This window comes from Lissotriton vulgaris, chromosome 9 (genome assembly GCF_964263255.1).
Source record: "Lissotriton vulgaris chromosome 9, aLisVul1.2, whole genome shotgun sequence".
Lineage (NCBI taxonomy): Eukaryota > Metazoa > Chordata > Amphibia > Caudata > Salamandridae > Lissotriton > Lissotriton vulgaris.
In genome coordinates, this window is record NC_141697.1 from 740,801,097 (window position 1) to 740,824,052 (window position 22,956).

Consider the following 22,956-nt stretch of genomic DNA (forward strand, 5'->3'; position numbering starts at 1 on the left):
CATTGCAGAGGAAGAATCAACACCACCTGCAGAGCAGACCCAAAATCACAGCACTGATGATGAAGAGGACCTCCCTAACATCGATACCGATGCCCTCCAACAGCTCATGGACAGCTCCAGCACCCCACCTCCAGGAGCAGGGCAGCCCAGCTGCATCGAGGAGACCCCACCCCCTGCACAGACCACACAGCATGAAGCATCTACCACCACGACTGTCTCCCAGGACCCCCACAATCAACACATGGCATTCCAACGCCATGTGTTCGGGTGCCAGGAACAGATGGCTGATCAGTTGTGAGTGGGGTTCGACCTCATGGTAGCAAAACTAGATGCCATACGTGGGTGTCTAAGTCCCATCAGGGACCACTTACAGTCACTAACAGACACCCACTGTCCGCTCCATGCTCTCCAACCATCCATGGCTGACATCGCTGGTGTCATGACTGAGCCAAGAACAACTGTCTATTCAGAGTGGCTCCAGCGAAGTCAGCCCGGAGTAGGGACACATAATGAGAAAGATGGAGAGCTTGGAGCAGATGTAGGCGGAAAGAATGTTTACCACGGCTGCAAACCAGCAAGATGTAGCTGTGATCTTCCATGCCCTGCAGATCCTCGTCATGGCATTGCCACCACACGGCCTAGTGCGGATGAATGCTGCTGCTACCACTCCGTCCACATCTGCGGACGCTGAAGTGTCCGTGCCACACAGTGCGGCAGACAAAACACCACCACCCACATGTGAGGCAACTGACACATCAGAGGACGAAGATGATGATGAATCTGGCTTTGTGGTAAGAATGAAGTGGTAGCATTCATCTCCGCCATATGGCCGTTTTCAGCTTGGTTCTACCCTCTGCATCATGCCCTGGAATAACACCTTTCATTGTCCGCCAATACACTCAGCGACACTTACCTTGGACCTCGACATGGACTGCCATATTTTGTCTGGTTACTAATGACACAGAAATAACACTGCGGACTGAAGTCTTCCACTTCCGATGAACTTGTCAATTCCTAAACTACTCTGGCTGGCCCTTCACAGAGCAACAATGTAAAGCGAGATTTGCATGGGCCTGTACTGGTCCAGCTTCAACCCTCCACTGAATGTGAATAAAACATTCTAATTCACACAGATGTATCATGGCTATGATCAATCAAGTATTTAAGTATGGATGAATGTAGGGACAGTGACTTAACAAAAAGGCACTCCATGGTTAATGCTATCAATGCGCATGCATGGCCATGACCCAGATAGGCAGTTAGACACACATTGTCATTCATCAAATCAACACTCATTACAGTTGAATACAAGTGAAGGTGCGAAGGCTTTATTAGCATATGCGTGTCAGTACGGGCAAGATAAGTGCCACAACATGCAGACCAATGCAGCAGTATGTCAGAATAAGGAACGTAGCTAAGCATAGCTGTCCACTACGGGGGAGTGCCTCACCTTTCCCAGGTGTGTGTTCACCCGCATTGTTGTCCGCTCATGTATTCGGAGTCCTGCCGAATGCAGCCATGTCCACTGTTGTTGTGGGATATGTAACCACATCTTAATGATGCAACAAGGTGTTGGGACATGTGCAATGGGTTCCAATCAGTTGTGGCTGCAGGTATGGAGTTACTCGTCCATGAAGGCGATTGCAGCTTCGTAGGCCATCATTTCCAACATGTGGTAATTGTCGACTTCATCAAACAGGACGGCGAGTCAATCCATTAGCAGTCCCGGACAGTTGTGCTGCGTCCACCCCCTTTCACCAATTACCACTACAGCCCAATAGGGGAGTGGTACAATGTAGTCACTGCACACAAGGATTTGTGCAATCTCCCATGTCCAGCTGCCAGCATGTGTGCAAAGTATCAAGGCATCCCATAAACGGGTATCACGATGACACCCCTGGTCGTGTGCCAACAGAGGATGCACACACATGTCAAAATCCAGTTCAGCTACTGTCCTGTTGGATAGGAATACATCCTTGGACCACTCGAATATGCTCGATCGACAATGTAACACAGGCTGAAGAGGGTGGCTTTGGCAAGGCAGAAGCTTAGCCAGTAACTTATCCGCAGCACTGCCATTGGCAGTGCCCCCAGTAAATGCTGCATACGTGCACGGTACAGTTCCATATGACAGGGGTTGTGCATGTGTCCGAGATGTCCTGCCATTGTGTCAGTGGCTCTGGTTGAAGCGGCACTGTTCTGACCTGCACCAGTTCTGTGGATGAAATGCCCCAGCTCGGATCAATTCGTTGTTTTAGTGTGCAATGGTTGCACACCTGGGATGGTGTGGGAGTAAGTGTGAAGGCCATTCCATGAAAGATAACTTCGATAAAGGACTTCTGTCTGTGGGGTGTGTATACGATGGTCTTTCTTTGGGCTGTGCATAGTGAGGAAGTCATCATCAGCTGCTACAGTATCTGTCAGGGGGTGACGGGCACATGCAATTCCGAGGTCGGAGATGCAGATGTGCTCCCACCTGATAGTTCGGACAAAGGAGCATTCATCCTAATACTAGTTTGTCATATGCTTGCAGTCAGGAAATGTGAGGGGGCTTGTTGGGGGTAGGATGGGATTTGTGCGACTTTGGGATTCATGTTTGACATGTCGTGCATGTGGCAAATGTGCGGCATCACTGTGTGTTATGTTGCCTCACAGCTGCTCCTCCCTCCCCCGAGCCTATTTACTTGTGTGCGCTGCACCGTTGCATCACTTGCACTCCTACGGCACACCATTGTCATGCCTGTCTGTGTATGTCCACAAGCCTGACAACGACAAAGTGATGTTGGCGTTGAAGGTGGGCGGCCACATGAGTGCAGGCCTATGGTACGGATAGGGCAGACACAGATGTTGAGTTCATGCCTGGCTGAACTCACGCTGCGAGTAGGACTGGGCATTTGGCTCATACTGTAGCAATGCAGATACACACAACACTTGGCATGTATGAGCCAAGACCCCAAGCGGTCTTGCGCTCCTTCATTTCTCGGTTAGTGCGAGCCCTCCCTCCGGGTGCATGCTAAATTGCAACCTTGTGGATTGCGGGCCGGGTGGCACAAACACTACAACACCGGCTTACATTAGTTACTTCCTTGACCAGGCCAGAGCTGAACCACGCCCAGAGTCCCAGGCACATTCTTCACACCCCTACGCTGGACTGGCATACACAGTCCCAGCCCACTCCACTTACGCTTACAGGGGGGGACAACGCTACATGTCCAACGTCATAACCACCGTCTGAGGTGACATAGTTGCGTCCGTTGTCCACAGCACATTGTAATGTGGTAGGGCCCTGGCCCATCATGCATACATACTGACCACACGGACACACTTAGATAGATAGTGGAACTGGCTATGGGCACGTGCGCCCAGCCCCTTTTTATTACCAGGGTCACATGTCCAGTGACACTTGTGCTGGATGGATGTGGGGCGAATGTACTTTGTGAAAAAACAAGGGCCCCCTGGTAAGGATGAGAATCCTGGGTCAGGGAAAACATACAATGTGAAGGTAACCACCCAGGCTATTTGTATAGCAAACACCAGCTATATATTCAACTGCAACATTCCCAGAATTAGAAAACTTAAACCATAACACAAACAATCATAAATGATATCAAAAATAGTGTATTTTAATAAAAACAGGGATATATTTTTTACAATGTAAATATACAATTATAATGAATTGTTGATAAAAAGTGATATATTTTATATTTAAGAAAACACGAATTAAAAAACATTAGACGGGCAATGATACATGTCCTATCTATTGTTGCTGTGGCTGTTGTATACGAGGGGCGAATGTACGCCAGCCCTCAGGGAGTGGTTGGTGCTGGCAACAACTAGAACAGTGATCATTGGATCAAACATACAGATTCAATCATAAAGGGTCCATAATTTGTGGTGCACTGAGGTAGGGTACCAGATCTGAAATCACACACAAAAGATTCAGACATAAAGGATCCATGACTTGAGCTGCACTGAGGTAGGGGCACCAGAGATGAGCATGCTCATGTGAAGAAATTGTTAATGATTGTGTCCCTTTGGGATATTCCTGCTACAGCTGCAGTGGGGTGTGGTACACCTGCCTCATCTTCATCATCATCGTCCCAGGTCTTCCTCATTGCCTGAGGTGACATTGTTGCATCCGCTGTCCACAGCACAAAACTCAATCATAAAGGGTCTATGAGTTGTGGTGCACAGAGTTAGTGGCACGTGAAGAGCTCAGCATGTGTGCAGCCAGCGATGATGGCGTGTCCTTGCTGGTCATGATAGGATTTGATATGTGTGAGCCCTTCTGACCGCAGTGTAGGCTGGAGGCAGCGGTCAGCAAGGGCCCACAGCCACATGGATTTGACTTGAGCTGCAAAGAGTTAGAGGCACCTGATGAGCTCAGCGGGTGCACAGCCGGCAATGATGTGTCGTCCGGGTGGGCCGCACTGGATGCCATGTCTGTTGCCTACTGGACTGTGCCATAAATATATCAAGACTTGATTTGAATTGGGGGACCTGCTGACCGCATTGTAGGCCGAAGGCAGTAGTCAGCTGACACATAACTCTGCTGTGCGGTGCTGCTGGTTTCAATGGGGTCCTGTGTTGTAGAGACCAGCATTCGGCTGAGGAGGCTGGCGGTCATGGCGGCGGACTCCTGGCAGGGTGAGGGACACCGCCCTGGTAGACGCGCTGGCCATCCTGGAAGTGAACCACTCCCAGAGCCCCAACCTATTTATTCACACTCCTATGCTGGACTGGCGTACCCCGGACCAGCCCACTCCGCTTACGCTTACAGGGGGGACAACAAAGCTACATGACCAAGGTCTTCTCCACTGCCAATGCAACCTTACTTGACTACTGTTACTAGACCCTATCATCGGTGGCTTCTAACAAAATTTAGATTTAATCAGGCACATTTTCTGCTGGGTATTTATGATAAGTTGTGCAACCCAAAGGATAATGTGCCATGTGAATGTGACAATTTTTCTGATCAGGATCAGATACATTTTGTGTTTTTCTGCCCTTTCTTTTTGGAAAGTAGGAAAAAATGTATCAAGTCACTGTTAAGGGAAAAGGGGTTTGTGCAGTCCAAACCCGCACTGCTTTATCTTCAACTAATGGAAACCCTTTTATTGATGTTTTGTGTAGCCAATTTTTTGATTGCATCAATCCGTGCTAGACGGAAGAGACTCCGGATGAATACAGTTGGGGTTGCGGTAAATGTTTACTCTGCACCAGATAGTATAAATTAACTTCCATGTACCAGATTAAATATTGCTGTTGTGAACTATGAAATATTTGCTACTAATTTTGATTATTCTGTGAACTATGTGATGATCTATATGCATTTGCCACTGATTTTTAGACGTACACTAAATATTATCCTTGTAAGATGTTTTAAAAAAAAATTTTTTAGGTTGCATAATATCATGTATTTGTATGGTATACTTTTAGGGTTTTTAAGTAATCGAATAAAGTGTTTTTGACTCTGACTCTGACTCACTGCCAAAGGTAACATGGTTGGGTCCACTGTCCACAATACTACAAACACCAGCAGTATATGTCCACATGGACATGTCGTTGCTCTGGATACTGAATTCCGTCCTGCACATCACCGCCACAGTTGGCATTGTGTACATTCTTATTCATGGGTGACTTGCCTCCTTCACACATCCTTGGCTCCCACCTCTCCCCACATTCTGCAATAGTGTGGCTGGGGGCCATACCATTTTCGGAAGGTCAGCTGTCTTGTTCTGAGCTGCCTCGGTGGTAGTCCGGGGGGGGGTCTTGAGGGAGGTGGCGGTGGGTGTTGTGGTGCTATACAAAAATAAATAACATAACATAACATAACTTGGGTCTCCGAGCTGCATGATCAGTAGCTCGTGGAGAAGTGTGGCTCAGGGGTTAGAGGCGGCAGACCCGGAAGCTGAGATCGGCCCTGAACCAGGGTTCAATTCCCCGCCTCGGCGGGTCTTGGGCTCAAAAATTCCACGGACTCGATCATTCTCGCTCCGGTGCCTTCTCGACTCACGGGTTCACACTCTGCGACTTTGGGCAATAGCTTGCTTAATCTCCACAACGGCCCCTCGCGGCGGGATGCCTGGCTTTCACCTTGTGGATACCCTGCCGGGGTTATCTCACAGGGAAATACCAGGACGGGTTCCCTAAGCAAGCGCTGGGAAACCCTTTGTGGGTAGCTGTGCGCTATATAAGCTCAAATACATTTACATTTACATAGCTCCATGACGTGTTGGTCTTCAGATGAGGCTCTCGGATGGGCTCCCTTTCATACTGCAGGTTGTTGCCCTGCTTAACATCAGTAAAAGGTAGGTGTTACATCCCTGCTGCTAACGCGCCTTATCGCCTGTTTTGGATTGTATCGCAGATCTGGCTGGTCGTTGAGAATGTTTCGAAGTGGTGTTTTCGTGTGTTTTTGCATCAGAATGCCTACTCTGCATATCATTAGCGTTAGTTGTCGCTCTCATCCGTGGCAATGTTTTTTGAGGCATATATGGCTGGAAAGCTGGCAAGGTCGGCAGTTTGCACCAACTTGTGAATAGGGCGATAAATCTATTGCAACTTTTGCGGTGCTAAAGGGCAGATAAATTGTCAATAGGTCGTTGAGAATATGCCCCAAGGTCTTTTGACTATGTTGCATGTGGAACGTGGCTGCACTTGATTATCTGAAGGTATCTCACCTTGTCTATTGTGTTTTTCTTTTTCTTTTCAGAAATGACTAGAGTCTTACTGGAGAAGACCAGAAGGGGAGAAGCGCTGTGGAGGAGAGCAACTAATCTAGAGGAGAGGCTGAAAGTTGATGTCATGCAGGTAAGTGGTCCAGAGATTGTCCTGTCGCTGTTCCTTGGGATGATAACAAAGCTAAGCAGCTTCCTTCAGTTGGGATGTGGTTTTACACCCAGCCCCACCTTCAAAATAGCCCCAGGGTCACATGGGCATTGAACTCTTGCGAGAGTTGCTGAAAAACCCCTCACAATAAATAAGACTCAGGACTGCTTCCAAAGTCCAAGCGTCAGTCAGGATGTCTTAACCCCAAGGGGAGGGCTGAACTAACGCAAGTGGGAAGAGACAGGACAAAAGCAGGGGCCCTGACAGGCAGTAGCATTGGGGAAGGGTGTATGGGGGCCCAGAGAATCACCAAGATGGCATAGGGAAGCCTGGACAGTTGCTGATACATGATTTAAAAGGTGCCCCCAGGAAACCGGCTGACGGCACAGGGCAGCGTAATTCCGAAGTCCTGACATCACTACTCCTCTTCCTACCTCGGCAACACAAGTTCATTCACATATATAACTCAGGTTCCGAAAGCTCCCTATCATTTGCCGCCTACCCATAGATCAGCTTGACCCCATCATTTTCAAAAACTACATGGAGGCCTTTGGGATGCTGCTCAATGACAACACTTAATGCTACATAAAAGTCTCCTCCTCTACATATATTGAGTACCTCAGACACTGCATCTCATCAGACCTGGATATCCAACAGTTATTTGAAGCTCCTATACCTAACCATGCTGCAAATGAGACCTTCAACTATGTACAGCAGGGAATGCCATTGGACCAGCATACAGCCAGACCTTGCAACAACCAACCTGCCGGAGATAGCCAAATGCTGCTATGCACCTCCTTTGTCTGTGATCATCAGGGGTTGGTTGAAGTCCCTGACCTATAGCCAAACAATGCTCCCAAGCCACAGCATGTGGCCAAATCCCCTGTCTGGCTGTTGTCGAAGTGTCCCTGCAGCGGGATTTGCAGGCCAACAATGGATGATGGAGAAAAAACTCCTTTGTGTGATGTGTGTGGTAATTTGTTTTATTGGATTCAGAAAGCCCCATAGAGTGACAAATCCCTGGAGGATCCACAAATTAACCGTCTAGATATCTCTAACATTTACCCTCTTCATGCATAGATTTAAAAATGTTAAGTTATCAAAAAATATTGGATGCATTACAACCGTACAAAACTAGGGAACATTCTTATGTAATGTTCTACATACATCTCAAGTTTTGTGCATTGCCATTCAGCCTTTTTTGAGGAGCCAAGAAACCTATGAGAGTTAAAATGGGAAAAGTTACTTTTTGGATACCTCCTTTTTTTGAGATCTGGCTTGATGGCTTTGCACAACACTTGCCATGAAGAAACCAGAGTGGATGAACTTTATTTGTGTAACATTTCTTGCAAATTTGTCAAACAGCCCAAAGTGATTAAGAAAACAGAAAATATTTGCCTCTCCCCTCTATTATGACTCACGTTCCTGGGGAAACTCAAATGTAAGTGGTTGGGACGCCAGTCTCTTCTCTCTTTGACTCCAAGTGCTGTCCACTAGGCTTCTCCTCTCCCACTTCCATTTTAAAAAAGCCCCCTCTCCTAACAAATAGATTGGTCTGAGCATCCCCTCTTTTTTCCTCGGCACTGACCAATTGACCCTACGTGTATTGTTTGAAAGTCTGTCAGTTCGCATGCACTCTCCCCTTCCTATTTTCCCCCCTTGCCGGTGATGTTAAGGGGTTCTTTATGTTTGGCTCAGCCCTGGATATCTCATCTCCAAAATGGATTGGGTGTGTGAGTCATGAACATGACGGCTCATGGGGGATACGAAGAGGTATTACATATGGGTGAGTGTTTGTCACATTCTTCACTTCACTGTTCTTAGTTAGAGGTCCCTGCCGCATGCTCATCTGGGAGGATAGAGGGTTTGGTGAAAGTTTGATAGCCTGATGGACTCTGCTACTCCTATTGTGGCCTCCACCCTGGACTTCGTCCTAGAGTGACCAAAAGCCGCAAATTTCACAGAATGTCCGTAATTTGGATCTCACATCCGTTGTCTGTGATTATCCCTTTTGCAGATGCCTTTTGTGTGTAATTTAGGGTATTGCGGGGAGCAGTGCTGTTCTCCTGCAAGAAGCCTCAACTCCCTGTTGGGGACGCCTTGCACTCTACCTATGAGCCCAAGAGCAGCCCCACCCACCCATTGTCATTCTGTATCCGGCTGATTGTCACATACAGAATGACAATGGGCCAGTCTGGGCTGTTACAGCATGTGGTGGCCTCCTCCAGGCTCGGTCTAGGGCAGGACATCCTGTCAGATGGAAGAAATGTACAAAAACGCACATGCTGCTATGTGAGAATCCAGTTCATGAAAAGGAGTTGAAGCAAGTTAAAAAGAAGGGGTTATAGTTATTTCACAGTCTCATCATTTTAGAACCAGCGCATTTTCAATATTATATTCAAGGAAGCCATGGTTGCTGCTTTTATATTTTATGCAAATAACAACCATTGACAAAGCCAATGTTTCTGACTTGTTGTAGGTGTACTTGTTGTATTATATATCTGGATGCAATCACAGAAGCAGCAAAATACCAGTGGGGTAGCACACTATGCTAAGCACACATGTTTAGTTTAGGTGTTTTAAGCCACATACTTAACTACACTACATCGAACACCCCCTTTGGAGAGACACTCCCCTCCAGTTTTTTCATCCCACTTAAAGCACTGGAAGCAACACCATGTCACAGACATCTAACATCCTGGCACTGTCATCTTGCATGACCTATGACTTCTACTTTTTCAGATTGCCTTTGTGCAGGCGCATAGTGAAACCTCTCCCACCCCACCCCTTGCTTTAGAAACTACAGCAATGGTGGAGTTCTTGATGGGTCCCTTTAGTAGGCACCTCTGCAGACAAAGGCTCAGCTCATAATTAGTATGAAATGGTGGGTGAGTGAGTAAATGAAGGGATGGGTGGATGGCTGGATAAGTGAAATTGTGAATGGATGAATGAAAGGGGTAATGGATGGGTAATGAGAAAAAGAATTGATGGATGGATGAATGAGTGGAAGGATGGTTGGATGAATGGATGAGAGAAAAGGTAAATAGATGGATATATGGGTGGAAGGGTAGATGCAGGGGTAAAAGGGTAGATGGATGAGTGAAAGGATGGATGGATTGATGAAATTGATGAGTGAAAGGTTGAATGGATGGACTGATGTGTGAAAGGGTGGATGAAGTGATGGATGAGTGAGTGAAAAGGAGAGTAGATGGACAAAAGGATGGATAGATGAGTGAAGTAGGAAAGTGTAGATGGATGATAGAAAGGATGGATGGATGAGTGAAAGGATGGATGAGTGACACGATCCATGGATGGATTCATGAGTGGATGATTACATCGGTGGGGGGTGGATGGAAGGAAGGAAGGAAGGAAGGATGGATGTTTAAGTGAAAGGGTCGATGGAGAGAGTAAGAGAGAATGGATGGATGGATGACTGAAAGGGTTAATGGGTAAAAGGATGAGTGACTGGGTGGATGGATGAGTAAGTGAAAGGATGGGTGTATGGGTGAAAGGGTAAATGGCTGGATGGATGAGTGTATGGATGGATAGGGTGAAAGGGTGGATGGATGGGTAATTGATGGATGAGTGAAAGGGTGGATGGGGATTTATGAGTGAAATGATGGATGGAAGAATACATGATGGACAGGTATGCAAATGGTTGAATATGTTTGGATATGTATGGGCACATAGATGGAAGGACAGAATGAATGGTGAAAGACTGAATGATGGATGAAAGAATGATTTCACCTTGTAGCCCCTATTATCTTAAGTAACATTTACTATACATTGACTTTCAGAATTAGATGAGTCTTTGTCGCTATATAATATATGTGTGTTATAATTCACTCTGATACCGTGCCTTACATACTTGGGATGATTAGCACTATAAAAGAAATTAACTACACACGAGAAAGGGTTATGTGAAGATGAGGGACACCATTGGAGGGTGGTAGCAAAGCCGGACTGGCCAGATCGAGCATCAGTTGTTTCCCTGGATGCTGGAAAAGTGGGGGTGGGTGGGGGCGGTTTTGTTACTGAGGGCTAACACTGCAAAATGTCTTGAATATCCAGCAGTTTTCAGGCAACAATAAAAGTGGCCACACTCATATTCAGGTATGGTTCACCAGTGTCTAATGAATTATGTACCTGCTGGAACGAGATGGAAGTTTTGAATCATCTAAGGTAGCACCAAGGGTTAATATGCTGCTGCAAAGAATGTGTACCATACATATCAAAGAACAGTATATTATGTAAAAAGCTCAGTGGGTTACTGCGCTTGTCACTGAGATTCTTTTGTAACTGTGCAGTTTATAAGTTACATACATAGTCTAGCAAAGTAAGCAATGAACTGCCATCAAGGAACTGCATGCAAGCTGCAAGGTATAGGTTACAAAGTTATGTTTCCTTCCCAGTCTTTCTTTATTGTGATATTGCAAAACAAGGTTTGTTAGGGTAGGAATGCTTTTGTATCATTAAAGTTAACCCTAACCATGGTGTTATGTTCTGAATCCTGAATTTGTGCTTCTTCAAACCAAGCACCTGTTGCTTTATGTAACATGTACCACACACTGATTTACACACGTATGATTCATTGTCTCTGCATGTGTGTGTGGTGTAAAGTGCTCCAACATCTTATACTGATAATAGAAGGGCTATAAAACAAATGAAACACGTGAGAGAGCTGCTGTGGCGAGATGAGAGGCACTGTTGGAGGATGATAGTGAGGGAAACATCAAAGATTGTTGTATCCTGGTGCACAGTAAGGTCATCATTTACTGTGCTTTGGAAGTTAATACAATTGATATATAATAACAAATGTGTTGTAGAATGCACCATGTTTTCCCAAATTTTCTTGGGAGTGCCAAACAAAGGCTGAAAGCTGCCAGTTTGTTTGTAACACACAACAACTTTTAAATATCTGTAAATAAACTGTTCAAATGTTTCAAAACATATCAGCAGTTAGGAAACAACAAATGGACCACTTGTTTGTAATTTAGAAGTGTGCTCAAAACAGAGTTTTAATAGGATCAAAACAATCAAGACACTTTACTTGGTGATGTTCAAATGGTACATATTTTCTGAAACCACATTTCCACACATTAGTACTTGTGCGCTATATAGATTTATCAGTAAAACTACATGATGGCATTTTGCTTTTGTTTCAATATAAAATGTTTTTTATGTAAAAGAAAGTGTCACCTTCTGCCCTTCAATAATGCCTCAACAGCATATCCAGTTTCTAGTCTGTAGCATACTTCTGTGCATCAATGAAAATCTGCAGTTTATCTACCCAGAACGCCAAATTGTAATCTCTCTATACGAAGATGATCTTATGTTGTATCTACGCAATCCAGATGAAAGCCTTAACCCTATCCTTAGACTCCTCATTTGATTCGGCCACCTCTCCGGGGTTAACATCAATAGGGGGAAATCCCAGATATACCCCCTTACGGAGGCTACCACTAGATTTGAGCCTGACTATCCACTCAAATGGTGCACAGACACGCTTACATACCTCAGAGTAAATATTTCTAGAGACCGCGCCAAACTAATGCGGTCCAATTACGGACAAACACTCGACCTCCTTACTGACAAAATCACTAGATTGCCCCTCTCTATGGCTGGAAGAGCCTCACTGATCAAAATGGTGATACTTCCCAAAGTGCTTTACATCTTTACGAATATACCATACGTACCTAGCCGCCATTTTTTTTAAGATAACAAAACCCAAATGATTCGTCTCGTATGGGGCGGAAAGCAAGCCAGATTAAGCTGGGACGTTCTCACAAGACCTTTCTCGGATGGAGGTTTTGAAATACCTGATTTGGAGCTTTATTTCATTTGTGCTCAGGCTCACTTTGCAGCCTAATGGATGCATCCCCCTCCATATATGCCCCACCTCACGATAGAAAATGGCTACATGACCCCCACACCATGCTCAGCGTACTTAAGCACCCCGCAGTCCAGAGGCACACAGCCTCTACTACGGTTCAATGCACTACCAGCGCTTGGAGAGACCTAGCTCGCAGGACCCAATGTCCCTTACTATATTCACCCTTACTACCCCTCCAGGGGCGACACGACCTCCCGATTATACAAGAAGGGGTTGCCATCTCTTGCTAGGCAAGCTGTCCAGTCTCACTTGGGGACAACTATATATAAAAGGAAAATTCAGCACTAGCGATGAATTCTTCGGTACGTCCTCCCCCACCCCTTTAGATCAGTTCTATTATGTTAGGCTCAGGCAGGATATGATGACCCTCACCACATGCTTCCCAATAGAACCTCCCATCTTGTGCCCCCTCCTTGTTCTTCTACAACAAACCACCCTCACACATGTAGTGTCACTTTTATATCACACCACTCAAAATGAACGTGACTATCACCCACCCACCAGCTAAGTCCAAATGGGAGGGAGAGCTAGGATAGCTCCTTACGGAAGAACATTGGTCCTTCTGCTGCCGCCAAACTGGAGCAGTCTCTGCCAGTAGCAGGCTGCTCATAATACACTACAGGTATATTCACCAGTTATATTTCACTCCTGTTCGTCTACATAGACTACATTTACAAGATGACGATTGCTGCGATCGATGTGGAGAACACGGAGCATATTTCAAACATCTGGCGTGGGACTGCCCGCCTGTACGCAGATATTGGGGGGAGGTACTGCTAGCTCTAGAGCAAATGAAAGGGACACACAGGCTGAAAGATCCCCTCACCGCCCTCTTAGGGTACACTGAACTACTACCTGCAAAAATACGGCGCTACGCTTCACTGGCGCTTCTTCTAGCTAAACTCTGAATCGCCTGTAAATGGTATAGGGGAGGGCCCCCAAATTTAAAGATTGGCTCAGAGACCTTATATTCTATCAAGAGCAGCTCCATACCTATGCTGAACTACAACCACCCTCTTCCCGCCCACGCGATATTTTGGCCCCACTTCAGGCTTACCTGTTGGAACAAAAAACAACTGTGGGACGGGAACTGCGACACGTAGACTTATTAGTTATCTAATATTAGTTTATAAGTGGCACTAGTGTTATATTTTTGTATTTTGTTACTGAAAAACCCAAATGTTCAAGACCTTTGCTGTGGCCAACCAAGGTAACCGCCAACCAGATGCGGCCGGCCCAATTAGGTTGTAGGCGCTTGCTGTGTCTATCCCCTCCCGCCTCTGCTACTTTAAACGACAATGTCCTTACGCACTGCCGGCCGGCTTGGGATGTAGGCAACATGCTGTGTATTAAACCATTCAACGCCAATAAAGGTCTTTAAAAAAAAAGAAAAGAAAATCTGCAGTTTAAAGCTCACAGAAATGAAACGGCCCAATCAGTATACTATTTCCAATATGCAGCTAAAATAAGGAGGGCTGATAAATGGCTAGCCATGGCATGATATAGTAATGTAAAGTCATATCTAACCGCCCTGACCCATAATAATACCAGAACACTCAGCAGTGTGCAGACAATTATAGCTCATGCAGGCTGGGTAATAACTCACTTTTCCTGCTTAATGCTCTTACACTCATACAAGACCTCTCCTCTACAGGTCTTATCCATCACTCAGTACAATACCAGCCCCTACACCAGTCACCACCAGCTGAACAGAAATGGATTGCTTGAATCAATCTGAAACATTTGGCTGGTCACTCTGAGGACTGCACTCTAGTCCAGCACTGAGGGTCCCAATCAGCTGCATCCTATGTGTGTCGCTTTACATCTCACAATGTTTATCCAAGTAGATCTTCCTGACCATTTCTCTCACCAAACATGCCTGCTCAGGACCATGAATTGTAAGCAAAATATCAGACTGGACAACCCAGTGCAGTAACCATATAAATAGGTTATGATCTTATGAAATACTGTAAAAAGACCTGCACAGTTGCTCAAAGCTGCGTGCATACTGAAAAGCTGTGAAGTGCACGATTGTCTCAAACTAATATAAACTTATTTTGTTTTGCACTTTAGTGGTTGTCTATTTACTTCCTTCAATAGTGTTATGCAACCTCCTCTGATGTGTCTGTATAACTTATCTTTTGTGCCGAAGTTTTGTCCTGAATTTTGACCTCCTGTTCTGAATTTTTGTCTTGAATTTTGACTCTTTGTCCTGAATTTTTACACTCACTGTCCTGAATTTGCACCCATGCCAGTTGGTCACCCTACTTCGCCACCGGGGATGGGCATATTGCGGTAATCCTCTTTTAGGCCGTATTGTTGAAAGAAGGCTTTTGTGGTTGGTATGTGTGCTGTAAATGTCCCTGTGACACTCTATTCCATAGCTTTGCTGTCTTCCCTTTTCCCCATTTTTCCTTCTCTATTCTCTACTCCCCTCCATATAATAGTTCCTTCATTCTTTTTTTCCATGCGAGGCATGCAGTAGTTGACCTTCTGATTGCCATTTGTTCATTGTGAGGTTTTTCTACAGGGTTTTAGCTTGAATAGTAATGAGAGGAACAATCTCCTTCATTGAATTTTAGTGATTCTGGGGCTTACTGCTAGAACAAATGTATCCCTTTGTTCTCCCTCTGGTTTCTCCACATTCCTTCGCAGGAGGATCCACCTTCCTGAATGACTGTACATCTGGACCTTTTGGTTCAATTGTGTTTAAGTAAAAAAAATGGTATAATTGTTGCAAAAATAACCAAAAACCTTTTCAGCTGAAACTCTGACATACCCATAACTGCAGCAGTTCTAAACGGCCTGCATTTTAATAGGTAGCAGAGTTCCCCTGAAGGCAGGTGCCTTGATGGACTGCACCCACCTGCAGGGAGAAGAATGGTGGTCCCTGGGACTTCCTTTCAAGGGATAACCTCAAGGGGCACACTGAGTATGTGCCACCTTTTTGTAGACTACAACCAGTGTGCCCCTGTGCTTCTGCATCCACATCTGTAAAGCAAAGAGGGCTCAGTGGCAAAGAGTATCATCATTGAATGTGGGCCATGATCCCATGGCACTGGGAATTACATGTTTGCTAAATTTTTATGTCTAATGAATTGCACAAAGGTTCGCCTATGTGTCTGCAGCTCCTTCTGTAATATCAAAGTGCCACCGGGATACTAAAAGCTAGTGCACATGCTGCTGTGTCCTTAACACACTTGATATACAGATATGGTGGCGCTTGATTTGAGAATCAGGTGCAAGATCTGGGAATTATGATTTTTAAAAAAACAATTTAGCATATTAAAGTTTTCCCTATTGAACCCCTTCTATGCATGACTTTTGGACCATGTGCAGCAGCAGTTGGCCATCCCCGATTTAAAAAAGAAATTGTTGCCATTTTACTTATACACATTTTCATTGTCACAGTGTCAGGATATAGATGCATATCCCTAGTTTACAGTTCTGTCCTCTCTTTTCTGCTATAACAAGAAATCAACTCCCTCTCCCCCTCTGACGAGTTGCTTAAATGTAGTTTAATGTCTCTAGTAGTGTATGGTGGTGTTTGCTGTTTTTGTCCCTAGCTCTCATTTGGGGTATGTGTGTGGCAGGGAAGTTTGTGTGCTATTCTCCCTATCTTATGGGTATATTTACAAGAACGTGTGATAACTACTGCAAGAGTAGCGGAACACAACTTTCAATACCACAGCCTATAGCGAAAAAATAACCCTGTGGCAACGTGGAATTCACAATGCGGCGGTAGCATGCGATAGTCTGCCGAAACTGCGGACAATGTCCGCGATACAACCACCTCGATGGAGACAAAAACACAAACCACAACACCAAAAATCCTGTGATGGGCCAAAGCGTGATGAGGAAATCAGCAATGAGCAGCGCCAGGCCTGCAGCACACACCTGGCAGGCTGGAAAAATCACAATAAAAGTAGAAAAGACACCCAAACACAAACTGACCAACAACCAAGCACCATGGAGGCAGCCGGAGCAGGCGCAGTGGATGAGCGCAACCTCACAAGCACCCCGGACGACCAGCTTGGGACCTCGGGGACAGGGAAGGGCAAGGACATGAAGAAGAGGAAGACAAAGCTCAGTCCGCAGGTGAACAGGATCATAGTCACTGAGGTGATGGAACACCATCAACAACTGTTCGTTACCTCCAACGTGTCATTGAGCACCATAAATGGAACATGGCGGGACATCGTGGGCAAGGTGAATGCCTTCAGGGAGCACAAGAGGACAATGGACAAGGTCAATAGGCGATGGAATGACATCAAGCGGAGGACCAAGGAGAAACTCTCTGCCAACCAGAAGGCAGCAATGCAGACTGGAGATGGAGGCCCTGCGCCACAGCTCGAGCTGGATGACATGGAGGTCGACAGTCATCAGTGTGGAGACTGTGGCCGTAGTTGGGGGATCGGACACTGCTCAACAGGACACAACACAACTGCAACAGGGTGAGTGACCACCAGGTACTGGGAGGAGGGGTGAAGATGGGCACAATGGCACACATGCACAATTAAGCAGAGCCCAGTGCACACCCACAAGGACTCTGGGACAAGGACTCTGGGATCTCATCCAGATCTACAGACTCTCACAAAGTACAATGCCATGCTGTCTGAATGTCAACATGTACCATGCGGCTACATACATGTGGACACATTGTAATACACCAGCTCCCCTTCACATCGTAGGGGCACGGTCAACACCTCCTGCAGAGTAGTCCCAGCCACTCTTCACTGATGACGAGGAGGGCAACACCAGCATCGATACCCAAACTATCCAAGACATCATTGACCTCATCCGCCACTCACCTCCAGGATCAGGGCAGACCAGCTACATCGAGGAGCCCACACCCGCTCCCCAAAACAACCAGCAGGAGGCACCCAAAGCCCCTGCACTCCCCCAAGATCCCCAGGAACAACACGTGGCCTTTCAGCGCCTTGTACTGGAGTGCCAGAGGGAGACTGCAGAGCAGGTGCGGTTGGGCTTCAGCATCATGGCAACCAAACTTGACGCCATCTTTGGGTGTGTAGGCCCGCTCCATGGTCTCCAACGAGCCCTGACTGACATCGCTGTAGTCATGATGCCGAGTAAAGAACAGCTGTCCGCACAGAGTGGTTCCAGCAAAATCAGCCTGGAGCTGGCACACATGCAGAGGCTCATGGAGGTCATTGTGCGGATGGAGGCGGAAAGGATGGCAGCCACATCAGCGGAATGTAGCTGGGATCAACTATGCGCTGCAGATCCTCATCATGACATTGCTGCCACAAATCATGGCGATAATGAATGCTGCTGCCCCCACACCATCCACATCACCACCACTGATGTGTCTCTGCGTCTTAGTGTGGCAGGCCTATCCACTCCGACACCTGATGTGTCAGTGGCACACAGTGCGCCCGACAATCCACCTCCGGCCCCTGATGTGTCTGTGGCACACAGTGCCAAATCCGGTACTGCAACACCCCCAGGTGGGGCAGACCACACATCCGGGGATGAGGACGCGGATGTATCTGTGATCGGAAGGACTCAGTAGCATTCATTTACGCCACCTGGCCTGTATCGCTTGGTCCCGCACATGGTCGCATGACCTTCCACTGACCCCCCATTCACATAGATGCACTCACCTTGGACTACAACATGGGCTGCCACATTCTGTTTGATGATCAATGACACAGCGACCAGACTGCTCAATGCACCCCTCCTCTTACGCCAAACCTTGTCATCCCTGGATGGACCCGCTCCATCTGCAGACCTGCACTGGATGTGCAATAAACATTCAGTGACCCACTGCTGTGTCATGTATTTCATCATTCATGTATGTATGTGTGGATGAATGTAGGGTCAGTGATTTCCCTTGCGTCAATGATGCTCATCCTGTGTGATGTCAGTCAGAGGGTGCTTCATAGCAATTTGTGTCACAGGCCCTGTCATGTGGACACCAAAACAAAGACGCACGCATCAGCCTTTTTCTTATCCTGACATGGACTGAACCATTTTTGCGCCGAGCCTAGCTAACCTCTATGTACATCGATTTGAGCAACGACACATACTAACCTCCACCAACCCCTTTTTTACGTCGATCCGTTGGTGGAAACGTTACATCGACGACATTCTGGTGAGGTGATTATGAGTCCATTCAGGCTTTTCATCAATGGCTCTATGCCAGAAATCAATATCTGAAGTTTACTGTAGAAATCAGTAAAGAGAGGTTAGTATTCTTGGATCTGTCTATATATGTAACCCCTGCAGGCTTGCAGAGTGAGCTCTATCGTAAACCCATGGTGAGGAACTCTTTATTGCAATATGAGAGCCAGCATCCCAAGGCCCTTAGGGATAATTTGCCGTATGGGCAATTTCTACGTGTAGGTAGAAATTGTTCCACAGATCAATCTTTTTGCCACCATGCGAAGGGGCTGACAAAACAATTGACTAAGAGACATTATCCATCTGCTCTGATCAAACGCTATTTGAAGCGAGCTAAGAACAATCATCGCGAAGCTCCACTAGAGCCGCCGGTTCCTAAATCACCAATGGACAGGCTGACTTTTGTGAGTACTTTTAGTACTAAAGCCAATCATATTCAAAAGATAGTCCGGAGGCATTGGCGTATTCTCAATCACAGCAGTGAGAAAATTGCGCAACCCTTATTTGCATTCAAGAGGGCAAGTAGTATACGAGACCGGCTGGTCCACACTCGCCCGAAGACTGTTCCTAAGAGAACAGTAGGTACCCTTCCTGCAAGTGGAATCTTCCTGCAGTAGCGGGCCATCACCCTTGTGGAAGTTGTTCCATCTGTCCCCAAACCAGACACACGACTAGTATAGATATAGGGACAGACCGACCCTGGGATCAATTGCATTTTTCCAATTGTAATAGTCAGAATCTGATTTATCTACTTACCTGTCCTTGTTCAACAAGATACGTTGGCATGACGACTCGGAAAGTACGTATACGTATGCTGGAACACAAGAGCTCATTCCAGTGTAAAAAAACATTACGAGACTCACTAAACATTTTGTAGATAAACAACACAGTGAAGAGGATTTCCAATGGACGGTTTTGGAGAAACCTGTGATACCATCTCACATAAGTGATGTCTCTAGATATCTATTCATCAAAGAACAAAGGTGGATATTTAAGCTCCGCACAGATGTCTTGGGACTTAACGACAACATACCTTTGTCAAACATATAGACTAATGTTTGTACTTTCTACTTACTAGAGGGTCCTGATCACACTAAATTTAGACATATCCCACGACCACAATACGCTGATGACCGATTTACAGCAGTGTGTTTACCCAGAAGAGATAGCTAAGACACTGGAGGGGTATTAGCATGATAGTGACTTTACATATTGGTGTAGGCTTAACAGGTGGTCAGTTCGATATTGGCGAGGGAAGGCAAGATGAGAGAAATTTGGATATTTTCATCAATGCACCTTCATCCCCCTCATCTAAAGAACTGATATATAGTTTAGATTCAGAGTATGTTCAACATATGTAAGGTTGTGATCAGTACTTTTAGATACCGTCTGATTGTACCTTATAAATCCATATACACAATGTTTTGATCTGTTTCGCCATGTATTCTGGCTTTTCATATTCCAATATGGCCACTACACCGTGTAAACAGGTTGAGCAGCATGACCGTATACGAGATATGCGCCACTGTTATGACGCCAATCTGGGGTCAGATGACTGTGTAAGATAGGTTCTGAACGTCTGAACTTCATTACTCCACATTGCAGTTGAGCATACTGTCCCCATGTGTCTTCGATGTCACATGGGGTACAATGTACCTCTTTGTAGGAGTGAACAAGCACATAAATACGGTTGGTATATTCTTTCCATATTGTGGTTTACTAATATGCCCTTCAAACAATATAATATAATAATAATTTTTTTTCGTAAATCGATCGCCATAAACTACAAATGCCATTGCTATGACGTCATGTTGTAGTCATATGCGCATGCTAGGTCGATGTGCGCGAACTACAGACGCCATGTTTTTGACATCATTTTGTAGTCGAACACCTTGCCGCCATGGTTGTTTGCAGTGCCCACACCGGAGAACAGAGAATTCCTTTGGTGGATGGAATAACATGAGCGCCACGTTTGAGTGAGTGTCCATCTGCGTTTACACTAAATATACGGTTGCTATGCTATTTTGTGATTGTGACGCGGCATGGTATGGTAATTGCCACTGATCCAATTAATGGATTTAAGGCAGCCTCCCCCTAGACTCAGAGAAGTCCCGAAGCACCGACGGACAAGAGTCTCCAGTTTGGCGTGGGCTCTGTGTTTTGTTGCATTGGGCGACTTCACCATTATCGTAACAAAAGTTAATAATTGGATATGAGGAATGATTCCTGCAGCCTATATCAGACATTAACTATGAGAGCCTGATGGGTACATGATAAGTTTTAGATAAACCAACGAGGGTTAATACATACTTTCCCACATCGGTTTATTCATTGTTAAGAGACTAAGTAGGGAACATGCAGACGAGAAAGAGGTCCTTTTCCTTGTAATACTCAGTAGACTGAGAAGTGTATTAGGCCTTGAGTGATTGACGATGCATCAGGGGCTATTTTGAATGTACTGCCCTCTGGTTAGCAAGAGTAAATGCTGAGGTGGGCGAGGTGTTTGTTACTTGTAGGGACTGCATACCACAACTGCTCCTTGTTTCCATATCCTGCAGCCTCCCTTTTCAATCTTGCTTTCTGCAGAGCGGGGCCTCCATTTCCTGAGCACGGTCCAGGTGAGGTGAAATCCAGTCCCCGGTCAAGCTGGGTGAGCATATTATAGCTTTACCATTTAAAAACTTTTCTTGAAGGAATACATGAAGGGACTAGAAAGATTATTTTATGTTTATTTGATTTATCTTAGATGCCATCTGCATAACTTGACGCGGAGGATCAGCTTTCTACTGGTTGTATATTTTCAACTTAAGCTTGTTATTACATTGATGAACAACAAATAATTTTGTGTTGATTTACATTTTTCACTATTGGATCACTTATATAAGCAGTAGCAATCTAGTAGAGCAGAAGCCCTGAAGAAAGCCTAGGGACTTACAGCCCGTCTGGCTGAAACATGTCGGCTCTTTTTGGCAGTTAATCTTTTGAACTGCATTTTGCATTGTCCTGTTTTTAGTTAGGGGGTGTGTCTGTGTTTAATAAAGTTATCTTGTGATAGGGCACACCACCCTATTTTACTCACCACTTTACTCACTTTTTTGTTTTGCACTGCTTCCATCCTTTCATTGGTCAGTTGCCCGCTGGACTGTTCAGAGTGAATGTGGGCGGTATTCAGCTGAGTATGTTTTGGGACGGTGTACTTTACTGATCAAGAGATACACTGACCTTTTGAGCCGTTTGACCAAATGATAATACTGATCATCTTGAAGAGTTGATGGTTATTCGGACATCATAAAAAGCTAATCCCTACCACATTTCACATTCAATGTTTCTTTTTTGTCGTTTCTTGAGGGCCTTAGCTTTATGGCTTTTTCTGTAAGTTTACAGACTACACTCTACCCCTAAGAGAGTGTGATTAGCCAGCCAAAATGTTGTGGCCTCTAGACCCCCGGTTTGTTGTGTTGTTTATATATAGTGATGGGGGAAGTAAACCTGGGCTGGTCTTTAAAATTTTCCCTATGACCCTCCTCCTCTCCGTGTGTATTGATATGGACTGCACCATGCCCAGAGCCCCAGAGTCATTGTTGCAGGCCCTGCGCTGGTACGGCATACGCCAGGCCAGACGACTCCGCTCCGAAGGGGGCCTCATTGCTACCCATCGCAGGCGTACTACCTGGTGGTGTGCAGGTCACTGGTCTAGTTGTCAGCATGTCACTGCCCCTCCCTGAGGGCAGGTTTACACGCACACCACAATCATCCGGCACAGGCATCACAGGCCGTTTGACCCCGCAAATATAACGGGCCGACGACGTCACATTCCCCTTTTCCGTTGGTGACTGTATGAGGGACCCGAGGCCTGGAGGCCATCACAGTCCTACTACCATGTGCCACTGAGTCGGGTTAAACAGGGTTTGTGGCACATGCTGCATTGCGAACGGCACAGGCACCCTGCCACGGAACGGTGACTGGGGTTGAACACGGTTTGTGGCACATGCTGCATTGCGGCTGACACAGGCACCCCACCACAGGACGGTGACTTTGGGTGCACTGAGTCATTGGCACCTTAAGCTGCAAAGTGGGTGTGCAGCTTT